The 15172-nt window shown below is 46.4% G+C and overlaps 1 non-coding gene and 12 pseudogenes across 1 annotated transcript; all 13 read right to left on the bottom strand.

The window, feature by feature from the left end:
- Positions 1-9095: 9095 nt before the first annotated feature.
- LOC147703245 (5S ribosomal RNA) lies at positions 9096-9214 on the bottom strand (annotated as a pseudogene).
- Positions 9215-9301: 87 nt separating this feature from the next.
- LOC147703246 (5S ribosomal RNA) lies at positions 9302-9420 on the bottom strand (annotated as a pseudogene).
- A 305-nt stretch (positions 9421-9725) lies between these two features.
- On the bottom strand, positions 9726-9844 carry LOC147703247 (5S ribosomal RNA; annotated as a pseudogene).
- Positions 9845-9941: 97 nt separating this feature from the next.
- On the bottom strand, positions 9942-10050 carry LOC147703248 (5S ribosomal RNA; annotated as a pseudogene).
- Positions 10051-10356: 306 nt separating this feature from the next.
- LOC147703249 (5S ribosomal RNA) lies at positions 10357-10465 on the bottom strand (annotated as a pseudogene).
- Positions 10466-11791: 1326 nt separating this feature from the next.
- On the bottom strand, positions 11792-11910 carry LOC147703250 (5S ribosomal RNA; annotated as a pseudogene).
- Positions 11911-12011: 101 nt separating this feature from the next.
- LOC147703251 (5S ribosomal RNA) lies at positions 12012-12130 on the bottom strand (annotated as a pseudogene).
- Positions 12131-12225: 95 nt separating this feature from the next.
- On the bottom strand, positions 12226-12344 carry LOC147703252 (5S ribosomal RNA). The gene has a single exon (XR_015298515.1). It is a non-coding gene; the product is annotated as a 5S ribosomal RNA (ribosomal RNA).
- Positions 12345-12654: 310 nt separating this feature from the next.
- LOC147703253 (5S ribosomal RNA) lies at positions 12655-12773 on the bottom strand (annotated as a pseudogene).
- Positions 12774-12872: 99 nt separating this feature from the next.
- LOC147703254 (5S ribosomal RNA) lies at positions 12873-12991 on the bottom strand (annotated as a pseudogene).
- Positions 12992-13311: 320 nt separating this feature from the next.
- Positions 13312-13430, bottom strand: LOC147703255 (5S ribosomal RNA; annotated as a pseudogene).
- A 93-nt stretch (positions 13431-13523) lies between these two features.
- On the bottom strand, positions 13524-13642 carry LOC147703256 (5S ribosomal RNA; annotated as a pseudogene).
- A 94-nt stretch (positions 13643-13736) lies between these two features.
- On the bottom strand, positions 13737-13855 carry LOC147703257 (5S ribosomal RNA; annotated as a pseudogene).
- Positions 13856-15172: the final 1317 nt, after the last annotated feature.

Below are 15172 nucleotides of genomic sequence, written 5' to 3' on the forward strand. Positions count from 1 at the left end.
AACAAATCCTTGAGAAAATCAATCAATTCAATTCAATCTTTATTTCGTTGCATTGCAACATAAAAGATAACAATAAAATACAATTCATTATAAAAAAAATACAACAATATAACATCCATTATAAGGGCACTCTTCTACAGAAAATCAATCACATTTTTGGAATTAGCCTCACTGACAAAACGGACCTCAGGCCATTTCGAGTAATAATCAACAGCCACTATGGCAAACCTGGAAGAGGAAGGAAGTAAATGAAAAGGGCCTACTAGATCGATGCCTATTTTTTCCCACGGCCTGTCGGGAAAAGGAATAGGTTGAAGAGGAGGAGAACGTATTTTCAAACATTTCTCAGCGCTAGAACAGACAACACATTACTCAACAACCGTATCAATCTCTTGATCCATCTTGGGCCACCAGTAATGCTCTCTAACCCTCCTTTTGGTCAGAGTCTTGCCAAGCTGCCCCTCATGCGCTCCTTTAACGATTCTGATTCTGAGATCACTGGGGGGAATAAGTCTATCACCACGCATAAGAAGACCACCCTCAATAGAGAGTTCATCAGAAACTTTGACAAACGTTTGGAGAGAAAGGTGAACATTACTCTCTCTGGGCCAACCACCTCTAACATGTCTACAAACTTCATTGAGAAGGACGTCCTTGGACAAATGTTCCCTCCATTCAGCCTCACTAATGGAACGCATATCATCCATACCCACAAAGGCTACAAAACAATCCTCCTCATCATAATCCTCCTCTCCATCGGCATCACAGTCAGTGTCAACAGGATTCCTGGAGAAATAATCGGCTCTAGTGTTGCGGCTGCCTGGTATATAGCAAACCTCAAAGTCGTATTGGAGTAATTTAGTGGAGAGTCTGGCTATCCTGGGGGAGTGTTCTTTAATACGGTCACCAGTGAGGATAGAGACTAACGAACTGTGGTCCGTCCTCAAACGGAAATGTTTACCCCAGATGTAAGGATTGAATTTTCTGACTGCCCACCAACAAGCTAGGAGTTCCTTTTCAATTACGGCAAAATTGGACTCAGCTCCACGTAAAACTCTGGAAGCATAACCCAAAGTATGCTCAACACCACCAATTTCTTGAGTAAGGACGGCCCCCAAACCCAACCCACTGGCATCCACAGTGATGGTGCACATGGCGTTGGGATTGAAAGGCTTCAAAACCTTAGACCCAACCAATTCTTGTTTGATCCAAGAAAAAACCTCTTCACAATTGGAATCCCACAGAAAAGGAACCTCCCTCTTGAGCATGTTGGTCAAACGTTGGAACTTAGAGGCATAGTCGGGAATGAATCTAGCATAAAACTCGCAAAGTCCGATAAAGGACTTTAAGCCAACTTTGTCTTTAGGTGGGGGACTATCAACAATGGCTTTAATTAGACCTGGTCTAGGTTCCACACCATTCTCAGACAACACATGACCGAGATACTCTACCTTCCGTGCCCTAAAAACATATTTTTCCTTCTTGAGAACAACACCAGCGTTGCCCAAAGTCTTAAGTACTTCCCTCAAGATTATATCATGACTCTCACAGGTTTTACCATGGATAAGTACATCGTCCTGGAAAACGACAACACCACTGATGCCTTTCAAAATATTGGTCATGATCCTCTGGAAAACCGCCGCTGCAGAGGCTAACCCAAAGGGCATGCAGCAGTACTGAAAGGAACCTACCGGGGAAACGAAAGCCGTGAAATGTCTGGAGGAAGGGTGAAGGACAACTTGGTGGTACGCGGAAGCCAAGTCGAGTTTGCTGAACCACTTGGAACCATCAATAAGCGAAAGCATGTCAGGGATTTTAGGGAGGGGGAAAGAGTCTACCCAGATATTCTTGTTTAGACTGCGTAAGTCCACACAGACGCGAAGCTCCCCATTTTTCTTTTTTGCGACCACCAAGGGGGAAAGCCATAAGGAGGATTCGATGGGTTCAATAATCCCCTTGCTGCAGAGGCCAAACAACTCAGACTCAAGTTGTTCACTCACGCTGAACGGGACATTTCTGAGCTTGTGTTTAATGGGAAAGGAATTGTCCTTGACACGAATGGTGTGTGTAAACCCTTTAACCTCCCCCAACTTATTACTAAAAACAGAAGGAAAATCTTTGACTAAGGTGTTAACAAAATCATCTCCAAGAGTGGAGAGGTCATTGGGATGAGAGAGTTGGTCATCAATTTGTACAACGGAAATGGAGACAGGATCTTTGGTACCAGGACGGAAGACCATCTTAAACAGACCCTGATGGAACCAACCGAGGATATTTAGGCCTTTGATTGAGACGTAAACCTTGCCAAAAATTTTCCTTCCTCTGAATTCAATAGAATCCTCAAAGTAACCTTTGAGTTCGATTTTTCTTCCTTCATAGTTGAGAGGAGACCTGTCAGGAGGAAAAAGTTTGGGATCACCCCAAACTTCTCCAAATAATTCTTGAGTAAGCATTGTTATCCTGGAAAGTAGTGGTGCTGGGAGGGGGCAGTTTGTATTTAGTCTTCATTGACTTGCGTACTGCCTTCGACCTGGTCCCACGGGCACTACTTTGGAACGTCCTCGATGGTCTAGGCCTACCCCCCTACTTGCTGTCCCTGCTCAGGAAATTCCATGAGGACAATTTCGCCCAGATCAGATGGGGTGTCCAGGGAGAAAAAACATCTCGAATCCCAGTAGACAGGGGCGTCCGCCAGGGATGTGTGCTCGCCCCCACTCTGTTCTCTCTTTATGTCAATGGAGTGGTGGAGCACCTGCTACAACATCCTGCAGATGCACCTACCCTGGCGGGCATAAAAGTGCCCACGCTCCTGTTTGCGGACGACACCCTTCTGATATCTAAATCTCCAGCGGGCATCCAGAAATTGCTCACTTCCTTCAAATCCTTCTGCGACTCCAAGGGACTTGCAATAAACATAGGTAAGACAAAATTCCTTGTCCTCAACCCCCCCAAGAAATCCGTTATTCCTCCTGTCTTAGACTCTATCCCTCTGGAAAGAGTCAAAGAATTCGATTATTTAGGAATACGCCTCAGCGATACCATGACCTGGAAAGCTCACCACCAGAAGGTATTTCTGACTCACAAAAGGGCTACTGGAGCCTTGCTTAAAGAGCAGCGAGCCTCATCTTTAAAACCAATAGGGGCACTGATTGATATCTATAGAGCAAGGGTTGTGAGCGCAGCCCTGTATGGGGCTGAACTGTGGGGTTTACAGAGAGTTGATACCCTGGCCCATCTCGAAAACAACTTTCATAAAGATCTGATGAGGCTACCTCACAGTACCCCCACAATCCCTCTCTTGTTAGATACAGGCACACGCCCAATTTGTGAGCAAGCAAAATTGCGTCCCTTGCTACTCTGGTCTCGGATATGGAATGTCCCTGAACTCTGTAGCTATGCGGATGCCCTAAGAGATCTTTTGTCGCTCCCAGGCTGTAATAAGGTACCCTGGTTGAGGGAAGTCAAACTTCTGCTCTACGAGCTGGGTTTGGGAGATGCCTGGGTCAACAAAACCGCACCCCCCAAACAGTTACTTAAGAAGGTGTATTGGCTCTGGGTAGATAATAAGCGAATGACTAACCCCAACCATTGTAAATCTGTCGTCCAGTTTTTGCTAGTTAAGGAGTTACCTTATAGGGAACCCTATCTGGACCAAATTCATAACTCTGGAGACAGATCGCTGTATTTTAAGTTTAGGGTGGGTGTGCTCCCTTTAGGACTATTCACTTCCTCTTGGAACCCTCCGCATCAAACGCTCCCTTATTGCCCGTTTTGTGATACAAAGGTCGAATCTGTCGCCCATTTTTTGTTTGAGTGTGGAATTTATGCAGCGCCAAGATCGAAATGGCTGAAGCCCCTGTGTAAGACTTTGGGAACAAGGTCACATGTTGAAGCCCTACGCATATTGCGCTCAGATGCACGCCCGTTTTTTGCATGTTGCATGGCGAAATTCTTAGGTTGGGCTTGGCGCTTAAGAACTTCAAGGTTGTTGCTGCTCCAGTAAGTGTCCCTTGATAAAACTAAATTTCATGCTGGTGTATATATGGAAAAGGTTATTATTATCTGCACACTTGTTTTTAACGCTTTTATCCCTTGAATCTTAAAGCATTATACTGTATATTCTGTATTGTTTTTATTTGATGTTGTACTGCTTTTATGATACGTACTGTATCGAAATAAAGTTATTACTACTACTGTTATCCTGGCTCCTGAATCAACTAGTAAGCGAACAACCTTATCGCCAATATTAACGTCAATGTATGGATCAACACATTCCCACTCAGAATCATCAACACTGACACCCACAACAACCATGTCTCTTAATTCATCCTGAATGTTGGTGTCATCTTGGATGGAATCAGAAACATAGGCCACAGAAGTATTATAGTTATTGTTCCACTGCTTGTTGGGCTGGGGAAAGGAAGACCCTCTTTTTACGCTTTGACAAACCTTGGCGAAATGGCCCAACTTACCACATAATCTACAATTGATATTCCTTGCAGGACAAGGACGACCAGATTTAGAATGAGGAAGGTTCCCACATTTGAAACAAATATTTGTTTGCTTGAAAAATTTGTTGTCAGTGCGACCAGGAGCATTAGACTTATTGTCAACCACTTTAACGGCACCCACAATAGTTTCTTCTTTACTCAAGGGTGTGGCGAGTTTAACATCTAGTTCTTTAACAGAAAGTTTGGAGAGTTCAATACTCTTTGCAACACGTACAATTTCCTCAAGGGAAGGGTTACCTAGGGAGAGCAGTTTTTGTTGGATACTCTTATCTAAACATTTACATATGTACTGATCCCTAATCATTTGATCCCTGAAATTTTCAAATTCACACTCCGCACTGAGTATTCTAAGTGCAGAGATGAAATCTTCAACTCTTTCCCCTTGTTTTTGTTCACGTTTGTAGAACTTATGTCTGACAACAACTAAACTGGGTTTAATATCAAAACGTAACTCAAGGAGTTTGCAAACAAGTGCTGCGCAGCAGCTCACAGCAAGGCAAGCAGGCAACTGTGACAAGCAATTTGAAAAGCATTCTGTAAAAGAACATAGGGGGCAGAGGAAAGAACGGGGAGGGCAAAGATTCTAGAAAGACTAGAAAGGGAACATAAACAGGAACCAAGGAAGAACACTACAAACTAGAGCAACCTCCCCCCTTCATTCTACTCACTTGGCCAGGTTCGTCCGTGCGAGCGGACCCGCCATTTTGAAGGTAGCTCTCACTCCCGGTCTAGTGGTTGGGGAGGAGGCTCCATAAAATGACACTGTGGCGAGGGCGCAATTGATTTCATTGGCTCCGGAGGTGGTGACGAGTGTGTGGTATGGCTCTGCCAGCACGGTGGCCTTCCTTTCTCACTAGCGGCGATATTGCTCTCTTAAAATTGGTCTTTAAAAGTGAATTACTACTTTTAATGTGTTTACTGTGTTTTTAACATTGCTGGAACTAGAGCAACCTCGCTCCTTCGTTCTACTCACTTGGCCAGGTTCGTCCGTGCGAGCGGACCCGCCATTTTGAAGGTAGCCCTCACTCGCGGTCTAGTGGTTGGGGAGCAGGCTCCATAAAATGACACTGTGGCGAGCGTGCAATTGATTTCATTGTCTCCCGAGGTGGTGACGTGTGTGTGGTAGGGCTCTGCCAGCACAGTTGCCTGCCTTTCTCACTAGCGGCGATATTGCTCTCTTAAAATTGGTTTTTAAAAGTGAGTTACTACTTTTACTGTGTTTACTGTGTTTTTAACATTGCTGGAACTAGAGCAACCTCGCTCTATCGTTCTACTCACTTGGCCAGGTTCGTCCGTGCGAGCGGACCCGCCATTTTGGAGGTAGCCCTCACTCGCAGTCTAGTGGTTGGGGAGCAGGCTCCATAAAATGACACTGTGGCGAACGCGCGCAGCAGGCGCGACGATGGCGCGCCAAAGGCAAACCCGTCTGCGCCCGTCCGCGCCAAAGTCGTGCCCAGTGCCAGTTATGCTGCTCCGCACACCCGCATAAGTACCCCTCTCTCGGGTACGGCCCCCCCAATACTCTCTCGAGAGACCCTGCTTAACCTGGGTGAGCAAGCGCATGAAGGACAATTCTCTTTCATGGAATCGGCTCTGCCTTTGAGTGACTTTGTGATTGGGGGTCTTCTATCCTGTGGGCTTCTCAATGTTAGATCTCTGCCTAAGCATGCAGAGGAAATCCAATTACTGGTGGAATCACATCCGTTAGACGCCCTATTTATCACTGAGACCTGGACTCACCTTGATTGTGAGGTTGAGCTGGGTTGGGCCTGCCCTCAGGATTACAAAATCCTTCACCTTCCCAGACCTAAAGGACGAGGTGGTGGGGTGGGGTGATTTACAGGGCTTCCTGGCATATCAAGACCATTGACTTGGACCCGGTCATTGGTGTTGATTTGCTCGGCCTATCTATAAATAGTCGCACCGGGGCTATGTTCACGGGAATCATCTGTTACAGACCGCCCGGGACTTTCAGTATCCAGCAACAGCAGTCATTGCTTACCACCTTTACTAATATGGCTGCCTCCCACAATAAACTGTTAGTCCTTGGAGATTTTAACCTGTGGTTGAATGGTTAGTTAGATACAGGGCTGCTTAACCTTCTCCACTCCTGTGAAAGTATCAGTCTCCATCAACATGTTATGGGAGCCACTCACAGGGCTGGACACCGGCTTGACCTGATGTTTTCGGTCCATCAGCTAGCACACATGAGTGAAATTCTGCCCATGACTTGGACTGATCACTTCCTTCTTAAATTCTTTGTTAATAGCATTAAGGCCTGTACACAGGCACAAGATACTACCACTGAATTTATGTGCAGGGACTGGAGAGCTCTTGGGAGGTTGAGAACTACTGGTGCAGTATTTAAGGTTGAGGACAGTTTTTCTTTAGACTGTCAAGTCGATGAAAACTATGCTTCGATGTCTCTCAGAATTACAACGAGTGTAGACTCTCTTGCCCCGCTAAAAAAATGCAGGTACAAGGGCAGAGCTTCAGCTCCCTGGTTCAACGATTCTCTAAAGGCTTTAAAACTAGCCTGTAAACAGGCTGAAAGGAAATAGAGGCAAGGGTACACAAACGCTAGCAGATTGCTCTGGAAAGCTAAACTTGCCGAATATAAATCCCTGATTCACAAAGCCAAAACAGACTACTTCTGCTCTACGATCTGTACTGCGGCTAATAGATCTAAAAGCATTTTTCAGATTTTGAACGGTCTTACTAACCCTGAATGCACTTAAACGTCGACTCCCCCTAAGCAGACTCTCTGCGCCAACCTTGCTCTGTTTTTTAAAGAAAAAATTGACACCATTATTCAAAATCTCAGCACCTCTCCCACTATGATTTGCTCCATTAGTCTAGGGGAAGGGGATGCAGGGGATGGAGAGAGGAACCCTGGCTGGCCGTCTAGTGATCTCTTTTCGGAGTTTCCTCCCCTTACGGAGGATGACCTAGGCAGACTGGCTCGGGGGATTTCATCAGGATCCCCTCTGTCCCCTATCCCTCATAAAATTTGGAATGACTATGGGGAGGAATTGTTTCCTACCCTTTGTAGGATTTGCAATCAATCACTGGCGAGTGGCACTGCTCCGGCATCCTGGAAACAGGCCCTTGTATCCTCGCTGTTAAAAAAACCCTCCCTTAACCCAGAATGGTTACAAAACTATAGACCAATCTCCTTGTTACCGTTCCCTGCAAAAATTACTGAACGTTGGGTGAGCTCGCTCCTTTCTCAACATCTGCAGCAACATCAATTCCTGGATGAAATCCAATTTGGTTTTAACCCAGCCCATGGGACCGAAACGGCTTTGCTCACTGCCATGGAGGATCTTCAAATGCGTGCAGACAGAGGTCAAGCAATGGCTCTGATTCTGCTTGACCTGTCTGCCGCATTTGATACGGTAAATCATGTGATCCTCCTGGAAAGATTGAGTGAGGCCGGGGTAGGGGGTGTTGCCCTGCGTTGGTTTCGCTCCTTCCTACACAATAGGAAGCAGGCGTTGTCCCTCCCCCCTTTTCAATCTGCGTTCTCCCCGATGTCCCAGGGGGTGCCTCAGGGTTCGGCAGTTAGTCCTATTTTATTTAACGTGTATATGAAACCCCTGATCAAGTTGATAAAATCTCATCAGATCAACGCTATTAACTACGCAAATGATACCCAAATCATCTTGTCGTGGGAGGGTGAGGAATCGATCCCGCTGGAGACATTTCATGACTGTATGTGAGATACGGCGAGCTGGTTACATAATAATTCACTGCAGTTCAACCCCAGCAAGACTGAGGTGTTGTTCTGTGCTGGAAGTCGGATTCCTCTTCCTTTTCCGGACAATTTCTGGCCTCCAGAAACTGTGACAAAAACTCAACCGGTCACCACTGTTCGCAATCTGGGCGTCATGTTGGACAATAAATTGAGCATGGAAGCTCAGGTGGCAAAAACGGTGTCCACCTGCTTTGCCCTCTTTAGGCCTCTCCGAAAGATCCTACCTTTACTTCCCTTACAGGCCCGGGCTTTGGTAGTCAGATGCACCATTTTGAGCAGACTCGACTATTGTAATGCCCTCCTGCTTGAGTCACCGGGTATGCTGCTAGATAGACTTCAAAGATTGCAGTCTGCTGCCGCCAAGCTGGCTCCTGGCTGGCCTTGAAGATCCTCTGCATCTGCGGCGCAGGCTGAGCTTCACTGGCTCCCGCTGAGGCAGAGAATATCCTTCAAATCCCTCTGCCTTGTCTTCAAGGTCCTGCATGGACTTGGGCCCAGCTCTCTGCAAGCCAAATTTGTCTGGTATACCCCTACCAGAGCACTCCACTCTGGTAACTGCATGTTTGGTGAAAGTACCCAGGTTTAAGAGGGTCAGGGCTGGGGGCAGATCTTTCGGAGTTGCTGCTGCTAAACTCTGGAACAGTCTGCCCTTGGAGATCCGTCAAACCTAGGAACTTCTCCTCTTCAGGAAACATGTTAAAACTTGGCTGTTTCCGAAGGTCTAACCTGCTGGACTCCTTCCTCTGCTACATTCTTGTCTGCCACTTTGTGAAGCCTAAGCGCCAGGATACTTGTAAGGTGATAGCTGCACTCTATAAATTCCCTAAATAATACAGCACCTGGTATTCCCAGGCAGTCTCCCATCCAATTACTAACCAGGCCCTACCCTGCTTAACTTCTGAGATAAGATGGGATCAGGTGCTTTCAGGATGGCATGGCTGTAGGCTCTAGGAGCACTGATTTTGGGGCTCTTCGCTTTCTACACTCAACTTCAGTACTAACAAGGCACTCCCTAAAGCGAAAGAAAAAAAGAAGTCTAAAGCACCTGGTATTCCCAGGCGGTCTCCCATCCAGATACTAAGCAGGCCTGACACTGCTTAACTCCTGAGATCAGACGAGATGAGGTACTTTCAGCCTGGTATGGCTATATTCTCTAGGAGCACTGATTTTGGGGCTCTTAGCTTTCTTCACCCAACTTCAGTACTAGCAAGTCACTCTGACTCAACTAAAGGGAAAGAAAAAAAAGCCTACAGCATCAGGTATTCCCAGGCAGTCTCCCATCCAGGCACTAACCAGGCCAAACCCTGCTTAACTAAAGAGATCAGACGAGAGCAGGTGCTTTGAGCCTGGTATGGCTGTAGGCTCCTGGAGCACTGATTTTGGGGCTCTTAGCTTTCTTCACGCAACTTCAGTACTAGCAAGCCATTCTGATTCACCTAAAGCAAAGAAGAAAAAAAAGGCTACAGCACCTGGTACTCCTAGGCAGTCTCCAATCAAGGTACTAACCAGGCCCAACACCGCTTAACTAGTGAGATCAGATGAGATCAGGTGCTTTCAGGCTGGTATGGCCGAAGGCTCTAGGAGGACTGATTTTAGGGCTCTTAGCTTTCTTCACTCAACTTCAGTACTAGCAAGCCACTCTGACTCACCTAAAGTAAAAGAAAATAATAAAAAGCCTACAGCACCTTGTATTCCCATGCGGTCTCCCATCCAGCTACTTACCAGGACCGACCCTGCTTAACTTCTGAGATCAGGTGCTTTCAGGCTGGTATGGCTGTCGGCCCAAGAAGCAGTGATTTTGGGGCTCTTAGCCTACTTCACTCAACTTCAGTACTAGCAAGCCACTCTGACTTCCCTAAAGCGAAAGAACAAAAAAAGCCTACAGCACCTGGTATTCCCAGGCCGTCTCCCATCCAGGTATTAACATGTCCCGACCCTTTTAACTTCTGAGATAAGACGATATCAGGTGCTTTCAGGCTGATAGTGCGGTAGGCTCTAGGAGCACTGATTTTGGGGCTCTTAGCTTTCTTCACTCAACTTCAGGACAAGCAAGCCACTCTGACTCACATAAAGCGAGAGCAAAAAAAAATCCTACAGCACCTGGTATTCCCAGGTGGTCTCCCATCCAAGTACTAACCAGGCCTGACCCTGCTTAACTTCTGAGATCAGGTGCTTTCAGGCTGGTATGGCTGTAGGCGCTCGGAGCACTGATTTTGGGGCTCTTAGCTTAGGCACAGACGAGAGAGGAGCCCAGATGACAGCTAGAGCAAAACTTCATACTAATCAGGTGCTATCAGTTTTTGTCATATTAGTGCTTTCTATTGTATGTCTAATCCTTTTCTTTCAGCGGTGTGTTAAAGTCCCTGTTAATCAAGAGACCCCACAGATAACCTTGTCCTCATACTGTATGTCTAATCCTTTTCTTTCAGCGGTGTGTTAAAGTTCCTGTTAGTTGTAGAGACCCCGCAGATTTGTGTATTGTTGTTGTAATAAAGATACCCCAGTTCTTAGTGAACCGACAGGTGCCTTGTATTCTTGTTCAATCAGGGTAACCTGGTCTTCTAGTCAGACATTGTTTGCATGAACGGATGTGAATCCCGGTCAGGTAAGAGGTGACTGAACAATGAGGGAGAGAGGGAACATTTGATGTCAAGAGCAGAAGGTACATATTTCAATTTGGAAAGCCGTTCTAACTCCTATTATTGTAGTAGCGAACCCTTAGTGAATAGTGAGAGAGACTTCCCAACATAGAGACAGAGAGCTGAAGGTATTCATAGGAAAGTGGTCGTCATTGGTAAGTGGCGTTAGTGAGAGCACTGATGGGGGTCAGTGTGTATACCCGCAAGATTGCGGCTTGAGTGAGCACTGAGGGTAGTCAGTGTGTAGATCCGCCGGATTGTGGATCATGTTGTAAGTGAGTGAGCACCGGGAGGACACGGTGTGTAGGTCCGCCGGATTGTGGACCGGATAAAACAGAGAGCACTGGGGCTGCAGCCCGGTGTGTAGATACGCCGGATTGCGTGTCGAGTGAGCACTGAGGGTAATCAGTGTGTAATGGTAGATAATCAGAACTGCCCCAGGGTAGATTAGTCTGGACCCATGTGGTCGCGAGACTATGAGGTATGAGTGTGGTGTAGGGCATGGATGTCCTTAGTAATCAGTGAGTATTCTTAGTAATCCCTATAGATTTAGTGGTGTTTCTGATGATATGAGCTTGTATATTGCGAGTTCCCCATCCTCAGGTAGGTACCCAGGTGCCTGGATAGATGGGTCCTGAGGAGGGAGTTGGTTACGTTCCGGCTGGGTTGGAGGGGCTCTCAGGAGCTGATCCCATCTGGTCTGAGAGCCCGGTCGTTACACAAGGCCCGACCTTGCTTACCTTCTGAGATCAAATGAGATAAGGTGCTTTCAGGCTGGTATAGCCGTAGGATCTAGGAGCACTGATTTTGGGGCTTTTAGCTTTCTACACGCAACTTCAGTACTAACAAGCCACTCTGACTCACCTAAAGCAAAGGAAAAAAAAAGCCTACAGCACCTGGTATCCCCAGGCAGTCTCCCATCCAGGTACTAACCAGGCCCGACTCTGCTTAACTTCTGGGATCAAATGAGATCAGGTGCTTTCAGGCTGGTATGGTCGAAGGCTTTAGGAGCACTGATTTTAGGGCTCTTAGCTTTCTTCGCTCAACTTCAGTATTAGCAAGGCACTCTTACTCCCCTAAAGCGAAAGAAAAAAAATAATTAAAAGCCTAGAGCACATGGTCTTCCCAGGCAGTCTCCCATCCAGGTACTAACCAGGCCCGATGCTGCTTAACTTCTGAGATCAGACAAGATAAGGTGCTTTTGGGCTGGTATGGCCATAGGCTCTAGGAGCACTGATTTTAGGGCTCTTAGCTTTCTTCACTCAACTTCAGTACTAGCAAGCCACTCTGACTCACCTAAAGCGAAAGAAAAAAAAGAAGCCTACAGCACCTGGTACTCCCAGGCGGTCTCCCATGCAGGTACTAACCAGGCCCGAATCTGCTTAACTTCTGAGATCAGATGAGAACAGGTGCTTTCAGGCTGGTATGGCCGAAGGCTCTAGGAGCACCTATTTTAGGGCTCTTAACTTTCTTCACTCAACTTCAGTACTAGCAAGCCACTCTGAGTCACCTGCAGTGAAAAAAAAAATTAAAAGTCAACATCACCTGGTATTCCCTGGCGCTCTCCCATCCAGGTACTAACAAGGCCCGACCTTGCTTACCTTCTGAGATCAAACGAGATAAGGGGCTTTCAGGCTGGTATAGCCGTAGGCTCTAGGAGCACTGATTTTGCGGCTCTTAGCTTTCTACACGCAACTTCAGTACTAGCAAGCCACTCTGACTCACCTAAAGCAAAGGAAAAAAAAACAGCCTACAGCACCTAGTATCCCCAGGCAGTCTCCTATCCAGGTACTAACCTGACCCGACTCTGCTTAACTTCTGGGATCAAATGAGATGAGGTGCTTTCAGGCTGGTATGGTCGAAGGCTCTAGGAGCACTGATTTTAGGGCTCTTAGCTTTCTTTACTCAACTTCAGTACTAGCAAGCCACTTTGACTCACCTACAGTGAAAGAAAAAAAAATTAAAAGCTAACATCACCTGGTATTCCCAGGCGGTCTCCCATCCAGGTACTAACCAGGCCTGACTCTGCTTAACTTCTGTGAGCAGACGAGATGAGGTGCTTTCAGGCTGGTATGGCCGTATGCCCTAGATGCACTGATTTTGGGGCTCTTAGCTTTCTTCACTCAACTTCAGTACTAGCAAGGCACTCTTACTCCCCTAAAGTGAAATAATTTTTTTTAAAAAAAAGCCTAGAGCACATGGTCTTTCCAGGCAGTCTTAAATCCAGGTACTAATCAGGCCCGACCCTGCATAACTTCTTAGATCAGACAAGATACGGTGCTTTCAGGCTGGTATGGCGGAATGCTTTAGTAGCCCTGATTGTGGGTCTCTTAGCCTACTTCACTCAACTTCAGTACTAGCAAGCCACTTCCACTCCCCTAAAGCGAAAGAAAAATAAAATAAAAGCCTACAGCTCCTGATATTCCAAGGCGGTCTACCATTCAGGTACTAACCAGGACCGACCCTGCTTTACTTCTGAGATCAGACAAGATTAGGTGCATTCAGGTTGGTATGACCGTAGGCTCGAGGAGCACTGATTTTGGGGCTCTTAGCTTTGTTCACTCAACCTCAGCACTAGCAAGCAGCTCTGACTCCCCTAAAGCGAAAGAAAAAAAAAGCATACAGCACCTGGTATTCCCAGGCGGTCTTCCATCCAGGTACAAACCAGGCCCGACCTGGCTTACCTTTTGAGATCAGACGAGATCAGATGTTTTCAGGCTGGTTCGGCCGTAGGCTCTAGTAATACTGATTTAGGGGCTCTTACATTTTTATTCACTCAACTTCAGTACTAGCAAGCTACTCTGACTCACCTAAAGCAAAAGTAAATAAAGCCTCCAGCACCTGGTATTCCCAGGCGGTCTCCCATCCAGGTTCTAACCAGGCCCAACCCTGCTTAATTTCTGAGATCAGACGAGATCAGGTGCTTTAAGGGTGGTATGGCTGTAGGCTCTGGGAAAAAAAAAGTTTCACTGACTCCCTGCTTTATTTTTATTGCCTGCAGTTGAACAAGACAACACACGCTATACTGAGACAGAGAGAAATGTACACATTAGCTGAGAGTGACACCAGACTCTTCTCTTAAGTGCTTATGCTTGTGATAATCCATGAAAAATATGGTTCCCAAAGAAGGAGGTTGCTGCACTGAAAGTGCCCAGTGAGGAGGAGAAGAAGTTTGTTGCCAGTGTCACTACCGACATGAAGCCCACCGTATTGCTTCAGGAATGCAACATACAAGTTGTAGGAAGAGGCTAGGAGGAGGACCACAGCTGGATCAATGGAGCCACTAACACAACCTAAGCCCCTGTCTGGCACAGAGAAAGTATGTCTCACCACTATTCAACCTGCTCCTAGTCATGTAATTCCACCAACACTGTCAGCAGCGTCTTTACTAGACCCCCAAACACTGCAGCAAACACCACCCCCAAAGCAGTCACAGCCCACCCTAGAGAAAGGCAAACAAGTCTGCCTAACTCCTTCTCAAAAACGTCTTGAAGCTCTGGCATTATAAGAAATGTTTGTTCCCCAGATTGGTACTTCTTTACACTTTGGTCACATTAGAATGTTGGTGTCTTGTGAAGCAGTCGGTTACTGTAGACATAATGTGCAGTCAGTAGCTGCATCAACCTCAATGTAGCACAAGGGACAGAGGGATATTATCACTGGTAGGTCACTACTACCGGAGGTAAAACAAAGAGATGGCACTGATCTTTGCTCCCTGGGGTTACCATGATGCGCAACAACTCTCTAAATAGCTGGAGTGTTCCAGCATTGTATAAAACGGCTTGTGATGCAAATTTTGAAGAAGGAAACATTGGATTCCAATATTGTTTCCACCTGCCCTCCTTTTTCTCTACTCCCAGTTTTGCCAAAATTCTGGAAAATTGGGTTAATAAGCAATTAGTCACATACTGTGAAGAGAATGATGTGTATGATAAACATCAATCTGGTTTTCAATCTTTCTTTAGCAGAGAAACATTGTTAACAGCTGTTAGTAAGGACCCCAGAATGACTGGATGCTGGGAAGTCTGCAGCTCTTATTTTTCTTGACCGGTTGTCCCGAGGGGGCTGGGACGTCGGGGACTGTAGTGGCTAATGTTGGCCCGACAGTAGGGGTCGGGGAAAAGAGGAACACTGGCGCCTTCAATAAAGGTTTCAAAGAAGGCTTTATTGGTATATAGGTCTTTTTCATTAAAGGTCTTTGTCGTTCTCTTATCAGTACGGAAGATTCCAAATTAATATTAGCTTTCTCCAGCTTCCAAACTTCA

This window comes from Lissotriton vulgaris, chromosome 7 (genome assembly GCF_964263255.1).
Source record: "Lissotriton vulgaris chromosome 7, aLisVul1.2, whole genome shotgun sequence".
Lineage (NCBI taxonomy): Eukaryota > Metazoa > Chordata > Amphibia > Caudata > Salamandridae > Lissotriton > Lissotriton vulgaris.